This window comes from Triticum aestivum, chromosome 2D (genome assembly GCF_018294505.1).
Source record: "Triticum aestivum cultivar Chinese Spring chromosome 2D, IWGSC CS RefSeq v2.1, whole genome shotgun sequence".
Taxonomy (NCBI): domain Eukaryota; kingdom Viridiplantae; phylum Streptophyta; class Magnoliopsida; order Poales; family Poaceae; genus Triticum; species Triticum aestivum.
The window spans coordinates 345,586,343-345,591,459 of NC_057799.1; positions in this window are offsets into that span (position 1 = coordinate 345,586,343).

Sequence of the window (5,117 nt, forward strand, 5' to 3'; positions counted from 1 at the left end):
TTTGAAGTTTTGTCATGTCGGATTGAATATTCAGAGATGAGAACACATGATGTATGTCTTGCGGTATGAATACTCGAGGTGACATTGGGGTATCTTATTGATTCACTTGATATATGTTATGGCATTCAACTTGCGGATTCCCGCGGTGATATTGGGGTAATCTTTGCATAGGGGTTGATGCATGTTCTTATTATCTTTTCTCCGATAGAAACTTTGGGGTCCCCTTGTAGTTCTTCGTGTGGATTGAGTATTATGAATATGAATTTGCTTTGGTGTTATTTTAGTACGAACTCTTGATTAGATCGATCGGAAAGAATAACTTGCGTTATTTTAGTACGAACTCTAGGATAGATTGAACAGAAAGAATAGCTTTGAGGTGGTTTTGTACCCTACAAACAAATTATATCTTTTGTTCTCCGCTAATAGGAACTCGAGAGTGATTCTTTATTGCACTTTGAGGGATAATCATACGATCCAACTATGTTAGCATTGTTGAGAGGTTGCACTTGTGAAAGTGCGGACCCTAGGCCTTGTTTCTAAGCATTGCAATACCGTTTTGTGCCCGTTTACTATTTGCTACCTTGCTATTTTTATTTATTCATATTATAAAAATATATTTCTACCATCCATATTACACATTTATCACCATCTCTTCACCGAACTAGTGCACCTATACAATTTTCCATTGTATTGGGTGTGTTGGGGACACAAGAGATTTCTTGTATTTAGTTGCAGGGTCGTTTGAGGGAGACCATCTTCATCCTACACCTCTAACGGATTGGTAAACCTTAGGTCATCCACTTGAGGGAAAATTGCTACTGTCCTACAAAACTCTGCGCTTGGAGGCCCAACACATGTCTACAAGAATAAAGTTGCATAGTCGACATCAAGCTCTTTTCTGGCGCCGTTGCCGGGGAGGTGAGTGCTTGAAGGTATATCTTTAGATCTTGCAATTGAATCTTTTACTTTATTTTTTTATCACTAGTTTGGTTTATAAAAAGAAAACTAAAAAATGGAATTTAGGTTTCATCCTATTATTGATCATCTTTATAATATCTTTCTTGAAAATGATGGTTCGGAAAATTGTGCTCAATTGTTAGAATAAGAAGTCAATAAAATGCTTGGCACAAAATATTTTAATGATGAGCATGATTGCAATGTTGTTAGTGTGAATTCTTTGAATATCCAAAATGCTATTGATGTGTGCACAAGTCATGACAAAAATGTTTCTTATAAGAATGTCACTTTTTGCGGAGTGAATTGGGAGTGTAATTGCACACCAAAAAGGGAGGATAGATTTTGTAAGAAGCATAAATATTTAGAAACAAAAAATTTGCAAGAGAGCCTAGATGATTGTGCTGAAAGATTTAATTTTTTTCGCCATCCTTGTGAACTTTGCAATGAACATGGTCATTTAAATCTCCAATGCAAATTCTTTCATGATCAAATCGTGTCCAAAAATTGTGATAACTTGATTTCCCTTGAGCATCATAAAGAGCTTAGTCTTCTTTTGGGGTATGAAGAAATGAGCCGTATAACTAAGGGTATTCCAAAATTTAATCTCGAGAGATTTCTTGATTTTGATCTAGAAGAAATTTATATGTTTTGTGCGGTAAATTGCATTGAGAATCCTTATATTGCCAAATACCTAAAGACAAGAAAACAAATGGAATATGAAGAGAGTACTAATGAAAGGGAAAATGTTTCCCAATACCCTCCTAGTGTTTATTATGATGAAACAGGTAACGAGGAGGAGCTTCCTATCCAATCAATCTCTCCCACAAGAAGCTTGAAAAAATTAATTGAACCCACACATGGTGTGGTGAAGAAGAAGAAAAGAAGAAAGAATAGATGTAAAAAGGTGTCTCTCCCAAATAATGTTGCTCCTATCACCATTGTGCCTCATGAAAGTGAATCAAATATGTTGATGGAGGATGATGATATTGAGTATGATTTTGTGATACCTACTACTTTTTGTAATGATTATGATTGGAAAGACAATTATATCCCTTATGATCTTGAAAAACTTTTTAGCACTTGCTTGGAAGAATATGATAATAATGTTTGCTATACTATTGGTGCCATTCATGCTATTGATAAGAATGATTGTGATGATAAGCTTGGGAATGCTACGTTTTATGAGTATGACATGTTTGAAGATTTATTTGCTGGAAATAATGCTTGTCCTAAGCTTGGGGATGCTTTGCTTCATGAATATGATCCTTTGATTCCTTCTACTTTCGATAAGAAAATTTATTATGATGATAGCATGCCTCCTATTTATGATGATTACATTGATGAAAGTGGGTTTGGAAGAGTGTCAACTTTAGGTAGTAGTGATCCCACTATTTTGGAGGGTGTTGAATCTTATTACAATATTGATGAAAGTGGATTTGGTGAGGTCATGACTTTATTTAGTGATACATCCACTATTTTGGAAGAGGTTTCAATTGACTATGACAATAAAGTTGCTATCGATGATGATTATTATGATGACATGTATGCCATAAAGAGTGATAAATCTTCTATGCTTGTGCATCATGAAAAGAGTGTTGTATGTGATAGCTATATTGTTGAATCCATTCATGATGCTTCTGAAAATTATTATGAGAAAGGAACTTATGCCCTTACATATCTCAATAATATCAAGTTTCTTCTCTATGTGTTGATTGTTTTGAAGTTACACTTGTTTTGCCTTCCTATGCTAGTTGATACTTGTTCCCATAAGTTGTTTTCTCACAAAATCCCTATGAATAGGAAGTGGGTTAGAGCTAAATGTGCTAGTCATATGCTTCATGATGCTCCCTTTATGTTTCAATTCTTATCTTTTATGCGAGCATCATTGAAATCATCAAGCTTAGCTTAAAAAGGCATTAAAGAAAAGCGCTTGTTGGGAGACAACCCAACACACTTACCTACTATTTTTGTGTGTTCACATGATTATGCTACTGTATTGATCATGTTTTATTGCTTTTGTTTCAATAAATTGCCAAGTAAAGCCTTTGAGATCATGTCGGGTGATAGTTGATTTGATCTTGCTGAAAAGCAGAAACTTTTGCGCTCACGAAAATAACTCTCATTTTTAACAGAAGAGTGCTTTTCAGTTGATTCTTTTTGCACAAGATTAATATACAAATTTCTCACGTGTTCCTAATGTTTCTGAATTTTTGGAGTCGTAGAAGTATGGTTTGAGTACAGATTACTACAGACTGTTCTGTTTTTGACAGATTCTGTTTTCAAAAAGCATAGTTTGCTTGTTTTCTAGTTTCTATGGCTTATATTGCTCAATATAAATTGTAGAAATGATATTCTACAGTATGTATTGTGTGAGAACAATTATGAATCTTGCCTTTTGCAGTACCAAAAGTGGAATGGTTTGCTCTTTATCATACTAACATATCTCACAAAGTTCCGTTAAGTTTTGTGTGATTGAAGTTTTCTAGTTTAGGGTGAGTTATCGATATGAGGAGAATAAGGAGTGACAAGAACCTAAGCATGGGGATGCCCAAGGCACCCCCAAGTAAATATTCAAGGAAGATCCAAGCAACTAAGCTTGGCGATGCCCCGGAAGGCATCCCCTCTTTCGTCTTCAACATTATCGGTAACCTCACTTGGAGCTATGTTTTCATTCGTCACATGATATGTGTTTTGCTTGGAGCATAATTTTTTTGTTAGGATTTGCTTGCTGTTATTTAGAATAATGTTTTGCATCTTTTATTTCAATAAAAGTGTCAAGGATAGCCTTTGCCATGCTTATTTTGCAAGTATACATGTTGCTGTTTGAAAACAGAAAGTTTACCGTTGTTGCAAAAATTCCCTAGAAAAGTCAGAATGTGATAAAATTTTGAAACTTTTTGGAAAATGAGCTCTGATAAATTTTCTACAGTGTGGTAAATTTTCATAATGTTTGGAGTTGAATAAGTATTGATACTCTTGCATTCTTTACAGACTGTACTGTTTTGGCAGATTGTTGTTATGTTTGCATTGTTTGCATATGATTGTTGGTTTAATGATTCTACAATGTAGAGGCATTTAGTATGCAATGTTTAATAATAATTTTAGTGATTTGCTACAGTAGAGAATGATAAGGTTTTTGCATTGGTTTATACTAACTTATCTCACGAGTTCTTGTTGAGTTTTGTGTGGATGAAGCTTTTGAGATTTAGGAAAACCGTGATATGAGAAGAATTAAGGAGACACAAAAGCTCAAGCTTGGGGATGCCCAAGGCATCCCAAGATAATATTCAAGAAGTCTCAAGCATCTAAGCTTGGGGATGCCCCGGTAGGCATCCCACCTTTCTTCTTCAACAATTTTAGTATCGGTTGAGCCTAAGTTTTTGCTTCTTCACATGAGTTGTACTATCCTTGGAATGTCATTTTATTTTGTTTTTCTTGCTGTTTTAATAAAGTACTTAGATCTGAAAGTTTTTAAATAAAATAGAGTCCTCAAATAGTTGCTAGGGAGGCTAAGTAAGCGGCATGCACATCCCGTCAACAAAGCTCTTTTCTATGGATTTGCTCTTGTGCTTCACTTATATCCTATGAGTAAAATGTCGAATAAATTGAATGTCATGAAGTTGAAATCATATCATGCCTAGTGGTAGCTTCACATTGGGTTTAGAAAGTGAAATCTTTTGAGGCTTGACAATCACAATATTGGTCATACAAGCAATTCATGAATAATTAGTATAAGGAAGAGAACTTTCACATGCAAATACACTATCTTGGAAATCTTTTGTGATTGTGAGCCCCCATCAAAATATTATATGCCAAAATTGTTGACGTTGGACAAGGAAGACAATGTAATGATTTATGTTTGTTCATATTCACATAGAAGTTATATTGTCATAGATCCTTCAACATGTGGTGCTTGTCCCCATCTTTGCTAGCCAATAATTCCACACTAAGTAGAGATACTACTTGTGCATCCAAAAACCCTTAAACCCAAATCTTATTTACAAGTGTCCACCATACCTACCTATAGATTGAGCAAGATCCTTCAAGTAAGTTGTCATCGATGCAAAAAGGCAATAAAAATTGCTTCTAAAAGTGTGTGATCATTTAGTGTAAGAGAAAATTGAGCGTTGCATGAACTTGTGATGGTGAAGAATAAAAGC